The 9,650-nt window shown below is 40.9% G+C and overlaps 1 long non-coding RNA gene across 1 annotated transcript; it reads left to right on the top strand.

The window, feature by feature from the left end:
• Positions 1–3,627: 3,627 nt before the first annotated feature.
• LOC117590910 lies at positions 3,628–5,048 on the top strand. Its single transcript, XR_004574340.1, has 4 exons — positions 3,628–4,421; positions 4,481–4,651; positions 4,726–4,765; positions 4,837–5,048. It is a non-coding gene; the product is annotated as an uncharacterized LOC117590910 (long non-coding RNA).
• Positions 5,049–9,650: the final 4,602 nt, after the last annotated feature.

Below are 9,650 nucleotides of genomic sequence, written 5' to 3'. Positions count from 1 at the left end.
CTTTGAAATGCAAAAATTGTGGTTTTTGTGTGGTATTTTTTACGACATTTTGACTTTAAAAAGTCGGGGAAAGTAAAAAAAAAGATATCACGTGTCCACTATTTTTTTATGAATCGTCAATCTATGGAGATACGGCTGAGCTAAAATTGTTCAACCAATCCTAAAAACCAAACAAAACCGTATTTTTCTGTTAAATACCGACATAGTTTAGGATTTTTTGAACTTTAGTATTTTTTAGGATTCTTCGAGGCTGAAGCCAAAAATACTCCGGCAGTTGGCAGCGCAACCCTCCAACAGGGTTGGTAGATGCATTCATTACCATTCAAGAATGACTTATTTATTACAACCAGATGTAAGACACTTAAGTTATGTGAAAAAAGAAGCGCTACCTCTAAAAAACCGTTACAAAAATATACCAGACATTGAAAAATTCTTAAAAAAAAAAAGTTCGACAATAGAAAAAAACCATAATTCTTTAAACAAATGTAAAGCTCTCAGTCTATCAGAAAAATTAGGTTTGGTTCGAAACGGACAAAAAAAGTTGGATTTTGTCGAGTAGTGTTATTGCTCCAGATACATGAACAACAACAACAGCAGCAGGTACTTCAGGAGGCCAAGTAAAAGTTATGTTGAACAAACTGCAACAACTAAAAAATATGTGCATTGGTCTAGGCCAAAGGCAAAAGAAGGTGCAGCAATGCAGATCGTCTCGCTGTGTATTGTACGAGTTAAAGAAACATAGTTCTCATTGTCCAAATACATATACATATATGTATATTCGACAAAAATGGTAATCGAAAGGTGTATCCTCTTCGTGCTAGGATATTTCTTTATTATATCTCATTTACTGCCGTGCAAGATTCTTTAAGATTTGAGTTCTTATCATGCTTTGTAGTTCCTCTAGCACCACGAAAATTTGGATTAGTGTTCAGCATAATCTGGGATCTTCTAGAAAAACAATCATATCCTTCTTCTATCCAAAAGTCAACCCTGGCTGAAGGTATTCCACATACATTTTCTGGTAAGCTCTCTCACATTTTCATGGCCATTTACTTTCGGAAAATTGCCTGCACTGTTGAATAACGTAGACCTCCAGCTCTTAATTAAACGTACAAATGCTGCAGCTTAAAAGGAGCGAAGCGACTCTTACTGATTTTACATTTTGACGTTTTCCTTTTTATACCCGGTACTCGAAGAGTAAATAGGGTATATTGTATTTGTGGGGAAAAATGGATATGTAAAGCAGAAAACGAAATGTTTCCGACCTCATAAAGTATATATTCTTGAGCAGCATCAATAGCCGTGTCCGTCTGTCCGTTCTTAAGAGCGCCTAGTATTCAGAGACCACAAGACTATCTCTTGTATCGACCAAGTTTTGCATCCAGACTTTTGTATGTTCATACTGTTAGAAGTGTATTTCAAAATTTCGCCCCGGAGAGAAAATTTGCGGAACCCACAATTTTTAAGATAAGTTCATACTATCTTGCCACTCTCCGCCTTAAACACAGCATTCAGTAGGGAAGGACCATATCTATCAGATCACCGAATTGGGATTAGATTGGACTACTAATATAGCCAGAATAAAGAAATTAATTTTCCGTCCAGCTCTGCTTCGTGCAGTGTGAGGCTCTAGGGGAGGTGGGCGAGCTAAAAGAGCGGTTTGGCATGAGAAGTGATGTAGATGTAGTCGTCATATATAGAACAAATCTAAAATTTGAAAAACCAGTAAGGTGTAAAAGTTGTGACGCTTAAGAAGCGTCTCACACGTCCCTTCTCGTTTTTATTTTTATTATTGTTTTTTTTTTATCGTTTGAGGGAAACTCGCTCACTAGCTCGCTCGATCGGGCCTCACCTGCTCCTCGTTATCTGCAGTATTTATGTCATCGTTAAATTTGGCTTCCAGCTGCATTTACTTGGACTCGAAATTGCTTCGAGCTAGGAATAGTCTAGAGAAAAACAAAAGACTTTCTTCCCCAGTTTAGTAGTAATTGCCTTCTTCAAAATTCAGGATAAGTTTGATTGACAAATTCCCGCGTCCCACATGAGAGAGAGAGAGAGAGAGAGAGAGAGAGGAAGAAATACGTGGAAAATGGACCATGGACCGTATCCTATTTACGGTTCGAGAAGATCCCCTTTAAAAAGCCACATTGAAAACTCATTTTCCCCCTAAAATGAATGCTAATCCCTGCTGCAAGAAAAGCCTTCTTTCAGATTAACTCTTGAAATCTGGAGACGGCAACAGGTGTAAATGATTACTTAGTTGCCTGCCACATGATGTGGTGCTGCTAGTGCTGGCTGTGGTTGTTCCCCCGCCGGTCAATAGCGTCGTCCGCTGAATTGCGTTCTAAACAATTTCAAGAAGAAAACTGGTTGGTTGGTTGCCTCGTTGCCTCGTGTCGTCGTATTAAAGTAAATTTGCATGGCAAAAAATAACTCAAACTAAAAACGAAAAATAAATGAAATACTTTAAAAAGTGCCTAAGGCGCCAACATGACTTGAAACATTTCTTGCGGGGCCATGAGAATGAACTTTTCTTGCCAAGAAAATATACATTTCCAATAGTTGACCCAATTGAAGCGATAGCTAGAGATAGAATGATAGATATGTAGGTTAGACAGAGAACGAGAGAGAGAGTTAAGGGCGACAGCAATCACTATATTATGATCAACGGATCTTGGATGTTTCAGAAATGACTTTACAGCTTTTCAGTAAAAGTTTTTCCACCACAAATGAGGCGGCAGAACCTTTCCAATACGATCGATTGCCCGTTCGGGACAAAACAAAAAAATCTCTGGGCCTAAATGACAATCGATTAAGGTCAACATTTGGCTTTGCCGCACTCAGCTGCTGCTGTGCTGCTGATGCGAAAGTTGCAACGCCCAGCAGCATCAGTCGCAGTTGCAACAGCAGCAAAGTGGCGCCCCAAAGTATAACCTCGAATGGCAGCCAAGCGTAGAGCTACATGATCATGATCATGGTTGAGTGCAAGAAAGAGTTAGCAGAATGGAGCATGGCCGAGTGGCGCAACGGCGTCTTGGGACGACAACGATTTGCCTGACCAGCCGATGGCTGCGTGTGGCGATCCTCAAATCGGAATACAGTTCATAGATCCACACAAAAGAGGAAAACAAAAATTGGAGCAACACACAGAAAGACACACCCTGAAACAGGCAATGCCGCCGCAATAACTTCTTCAGTACCAACTTCTGCTCTGCTTCACAGCTGCTCGCAGTCATGCAAGCGATTTTTCCGGTGCATCTATTCACTGAGTAGAGTGGACTGGCACTGGCAGGGGGTGGTAAGGCCTGCAAATGGATCTTGGTTTGGGTTTGGGTATAACTCCCATGCCATCCCATCCCAGTGGCTGGCTGGCTGGCTGGCTGGCTGGCTGGCATAGTGAACCATTTAATCATTTGACCATGAAATTTGCATAAACCAATAAATCCGAGAGAATTGGTTGTTTTTTCCCATTGGCTTTTCTGAGATTACTCTATTCAAGAGGTTTGCGCATAATAAAAATAAAAAAGCAAAGGAAAATGTGATAAATATTGCTCTGCGAGATAAGACGGCGTCGAAAGACAAGTGCCTGACACTCCTACCGATCAAGTGGGATTTAGCTACATAGCTTTAGGGAAAAATATATTAAAACTTGTTTGACTTTTGAATGGAGACTTTGAGGCTGAGTAGGCCGCGGGTAAAACGCGTCCTGTTCGACGTTCGACGACGCCCGTTTGATTGGTACGCTTTGATCTCCGCCATATTCAGTCCCTTAAATGATAGAGGTCGTACAGAAGGGATATCGCATTGCCATCGCAGCCATCGGCGACAACGGTCATCAGGTTGTGATCCAGGTTTCGCTTCTGCAGCCGCTTTAGCATCTTCTTTAAGGCGCTGAGGATCTCCATGTTTTCCATCTGTTGGACTCTCAGCGACGCCACAGTCGGTCTGCTGTCAACCAAAAAATCGGCTTCCTGTAGTCCTCCAGGAGTACAAATAGGTTTGATTTTCCCTCGCTCCAGTTTCCGTTTCTGGTTGGGCTGCCTAACATGGTTGTACGTCTCATTGATGTCCCTTCTTCGTGCTCGGTGCCCTCAGTTCAATATTGCTATTCGAAAAGGGAGTACTGAACCTATTCTAGTCCAATATATATATACATAGCTCGAATCATTTTGGATTTTGGCGATTTTCTTAAAAAACCTTTATTTGCTGTGATTTTACATGAGCTTTGGTGACAACAGACCTATAGTCTCTGAAAACGAGGCGTCAAACAAGACAGACGGACATACAGATAAACAGACAGACTATTGACATACCAATCGGAACCAATTCTATATTTGCACTTTAAAAGTTGATTACGAAATCGAGGATGTGATTCAGATCCCATTTCAGATCCAGAAGAGCTTCAGAGAACATTTCGATAGGTAATTTGGACTTTTCAAAGTCTTTTCAAAATCTGAAAAACGTACACTAGCTTTTCTAGAGCCCCCAATTGCTGATAATTTCTCTCAATCGTCGACGACAGAATGAAGGATCAAAGCAAAGGCACGGAGCAAAAAATGCCAAAGAGTCGTACAATGCACAATCGCAAAATTCAGCCGAAGCTTGACATCCAGCTTCACCGACGCCGCCACCACCTCGATAGAGTCATCCGGTATGAAACATTTGATTCAGAATTTGATCCAGAATAGATACAAACCAATGCCTTCCCTTGTGTTTCTATGTCAGGACAAACGGCTTCGTGCATTGAATTATCACATCGCTGATAGTAAGTATTGCATATGAAATACAAATAAAACCGCCCATTTCAAAAATCGATACCGAATCATTTTTTTGCAGCTCTTGTGGACAATTTTGGTTAAATACCAGCATTTGGTATTTGTTGGTATTTGACAACATGGTGCCACTTTTCCCACTGGCGCCAAATAATAAAATTGCCGTTGATGTTCTTAAAACTGCCGTCGGTGGTTACTTAAATTCCGGGCGGTGCTAAGGAAGCAAGAATTTAATAAATATTTCAATATTTCGGCGCGGCCCGCCAGTTCATTGAATTCAAATTTCCTTATTGCACACTGGCACCATCTACCACGCCCTAGCAGAATCGGAGAAGGCGAAATTTTGTTCACAGTGCCATCTATTAGTCACAATTGAAACTCATACGGGGACCGTGTTACGAAAAACAGGAACAGGTGGCGCTATTGATGTCGAATTAAAGGAAAGAAACACAGCCTGGAAAATAATAAATTATCTGTAGTATTTTTATACTCGATACTCGAAGAGTAAATAGTAATAGGGTATATTGTATTTGTGTGGAAAATTGAATGTACATATGTAACGCAGAGAAGGAAACCTTTTTCTTATATTTTCCACGTTCTCTCTCACTTTGCTTCTTGTAGTGAGCGGCTCTTGGCGAGGGGCGAGCTAACAGAGCGTGTTGGCGTAAGAAGATTTACCTCTAACGATTTAGAGGTAAATGTAGATGACTATGTAGAAACAATTTAAAATGTCAAATGTAAAATGGCAAAAGAACAATAAGATACAGATTAACTAACTGTAATAAAATCGTTTCTTCTTTGAAATTAATGTACCACTGGATTGACTACATTCAAGTTAAGGGTTCAAAAGGAATTTTGAGACATCTGTATAAATATTCCCTATGAAAGAAAGACAGATAGAATTGCGAAAAACCAGTACGAGTAAAAGGGTATAAATCATAATATAAAATGTGCATGAGTAGCAGAAGGAAGCATCAACAAAATAACTAAAACCTATTTATTTCGTTATTAGATTCTGCAGCTTAGTCCATATAGAAACAGATATAGAAATAAAATATACACACAAAAGATCAACTAAGCTTTAAATAGTTCACAAAAACAATGAAAACCATTTAATCCCAAAGTTTAAAAGCCAAAATTGAAAGAATAAGAACCCAGTCTGTGAACTTCCAAAATATAGCAATTACACTCTGTGAACTACCAAGTATTACCTTGAGGCGGTTGTCGGGATTTCACAATCCCGACACACTTAGGCCGGTTTCGACCTAAGCATTATTGTAGATTTAAATATTACCTAATTATTCCCAATATATGTAGGTATGAATGCGGCCTAAACCTTGAAAGCAAAGATTGCTCATTTAAAAAGCGACCAAACACACAGGATGCGAATGCGTAAACATATCAAAAACAAACGCCCCCATTTGTTGTGGTTAGTGAGGCGCATGATTCGTGTCAATATCAAATCTCATTTAATTGTGGTTGCCCCCTCACACATCCAGTGCACAACCTCAGGGCCCACTAAGAAGAACAAGTACATATATCCAAAAACAGTAAAGGTATGGGGTGCTGGCACACGAATGTCACTCAAATTGTGAGGAAATAGGAAAGGGAATGGGGAAATGCGTTCGAGTGTAATGCCGTTTATAAGTCATCACATCGTTGACAACGTTGGGCAAAACCTGGTTGGTTGGTAACCGACTATCGGGAAGCTTTTCACAAATCATTTTCATATTTTTTGTCTATTTTTTTCTTTCTAATTTGGTTTGAAAAATGAAAAAGTTCACCGTTCAACTAACAAGCTCGGGATTTTAATTACTTTTCTACCAGTCATTCCATTCATTTCCACTTGTTGCCCATCAGTTATAAGTCAGTGGATGGAGGATGGAGGGACCCTCCTCTCTCTCCATCGAGAAAATTGTATTTTCCATTTCCATTTTCGGAAATTTCACGTCTGAAAGGATTCGGGCCCGATGTCTATCACATTTTGTGCCCATTACAACTTATTGCTACTACTACTACTGCGGCTACTTTTGATACACTAAATTAACTTGATTCCTACCTCCCTCCCTCGCGCGCACACACGGTAGGACGCGTATTTTATCTGCCGCTTATCTCTCGTCTTTTGTTGATTAATATACTTGCGGTAATTAATTTGCCCATGAATGAAGTGCATTTATATGGTCGAAGGAGGAAAGTGGAAATTACTGTCTGTGGTGTGTCGTGGCGGGGTGAGCTCCTGGCTATCACGAATCTATATGGCATAGGCATAGGGAATGGGGGTAACCTCTATAGACTTGATAAAAGTTATATGATGTGTTAATTAGCTTGAAAGTGTGTGTTGAAAAGGCAAATTTGGGTTAAATGCAATTTTTTAGACTTTTAGTCGACAAATCATTGATGGAGATGGACGATTAAAGAGGTTTAATAACTGAAGGCGCAGCAGTGTATTAGCATAACCCACACATACCGCAATTTTCTAATCTTACTCCATCCATGCTTTTGGATCATAAAAGACAGGGGCATCCGCTGCCCAAAAATCGAGATAGCCTTCTGTAACACCTAACAAAGTATTCCCTTTTGCCTGCTAAAACTTTTCTCATTATAGTACTCGTATCTCCTACCACAACCCCCACATACCACCCCAACCCGAACATCTTGGCACTTCCAAGGGCAGACAAACAGCAGGATTGGAAGAATCTAGCCCCGGGAATCGGCGTTTGCCAATGACTTCCGTCATCCCCGACATACACTCGACGTGTAAATTTGCATTTGCTTCTAATTACAAGAGAGACTGAGAGACAGAAGGAAGGTGGGGTGTACACCTGAGGAGGAGGCGACGGCGGCAAGACACGGCCTGCATCTAAGGAGAAAACTTTGGTAACTGTGGCATCTGCAGCTGTATCTTGCAGCAGTTCTAAAGCCTGGAAGCTTTGCAAGAGCGCTTGCGGCAATTGCAATTTAGAATTTTCAATTATATTTTTTTTTTTTCTTCTTCCTTATGGGGGCCACACAGCACACACACACACACACACACACACACACACACACACACACACACACACACGGGGAAACACTGGAGAGAGCTACAAATCAAGTGCCACGCACGCAAATTTCCTTTAATTAAAACTAAACTTTTAAGAGCCCTCTGCTCCTTCTGCTGCAGAATGCATCCGGCATCTTCCACACCAACGGGGCCAAGGCGACATCATCTTCGAGCGTAGAACAAGGAGAAGGTTGAAGGGGGTGGCGAGGCGTGACGGGGACCAAAGTGCGGGTGCACTTAGGTGATGATTAACTCAGGAGTTTGCTTAGCTGAAGTACAACAATTATATAGGCGGAAATTCAACGTAAGTGGATATGATTGGTGGAAATAATTAGAAACTATAATAGAGAGATAGTAAGAGGCGCAGCTAAGAGTCCGAATAGAATGTATATTCAAAGGATTAATCAGTAGACTGTAACGGACACGGGAGGTGTAGGCTCGTCAGCACTATCTGTTTACTAAGAGGTCCCGGCCTGATTCAAGGAAAATGGGGTGGGTGTTGTGCTGAACAAACTCCGTTACCGAACAAAATCGTAGACAAATTTACGGGAACTTGGATCGAAACTACCCACCCGGACGGAGCTTTAGGTCAATTACCGGAGAGCAATCTGTCAATGCTCTTTCCTCTTGACCCACCCAACCTGAAGAATAGCATAGGAATAGGACATTATGATTCTCTCCAACATCTTCTTCTTCATTCAATATAGCTATAAATTGTACTTTCAATTGTATACATTTAATCACAACGGGCCGAAACCTGACTAAGTGTGTCGGAGTTGTGAAATCTCGAAAACCGCCTCAACCTAACCTAACCTTGTATACATTTCATTTAGTAATAATCTTCATTGGTGTAATATGGGTTTAACCCTTAATGCATACATACATGCATTCCAAAATAACAACCAAATATAATCATAATATACAAAAAAACGAGAAGGTACGTGTGAGACGCTTCTTACCAGTCACAACTTTTATACCCGGCACTCATACTACATCTGCACAAATTTTACATTTTTTCTTCATCTGTCATCTACATCAACAACACTACTCACACCAACACGCTCCTTTAGCTCGCCGCTCCTATAAGCTGCGGGACGGGGTGGGTTAAAAGTCGGCAGAGACTGAGGCAGAGGGACGGCAGAGGCAGAGGCCGAGTGAAGCAGAAGCAGAGTGTGAATGAGAGAGTGTGAAAAGAAGAACAAAAGCTGCGGGGCATGGTGGGTTTATCCACTGCAAATTAATTTCTTCATTCTGACTATAGTAATGATCCAATCGGATCCCAATTTGGCCATTACCTACGGAATGGCGTTTTTAGTTTTATTTATCTTCATTGTAGATTTGGGAGGTTTTATCCCTTTTGCGGGGGCTTAAGGGGGCGTGTCTCATTTTTGAAATACACTTGTAACAGTGTAAGCATACAGAAGTCTAGATGCAAAATTTGGTGGCTCTAGCTTTTATGGTCTCTGAGATCCAGGCACTCAACAAGACGGACGGACAGACGGACGGACGGACGGACAGACAGGCATGGCTCAATCAACTCGGCTATTGATGCTGATCAAGAATATATATACTTTATGGGGTCGGAAACATTTCCTTCTGTGTGTTACATACAACCGTTATTCGCACAAATACAATATGCCCTATTTACTCTTCGAGTACCGGGTATAAAAATGGAAGAATCTTCCCCTCAAACACACACAGATAAATAGTGAAAAAACTGCACCTGAAAAAAAAGTGAAGAATTTTCCCAGAATCTTCACAAAGACAAAAAGAGACTGCAAAATCTTGAACTAAAACAAACGGAAAGAGAGTGTAGTAATTCCAGTGTTATGTCT

This window comes from Drosophila guanche, unplaced genomic scaffold (assembly GCF_900245975.1).
Source record: "Drosophila guanche unplaced genomic scaffold, DGUA_6, whole genome shotgun sequence".
NCBI lineage: Eukaryota > Metazoa > Arthropoda > Insecta > Diptera > Drosophilidae > Drosophila > Drosophila guanche.
This window is presented reverse-complemented; position numbering and strand designations above follow the sequence as displayed.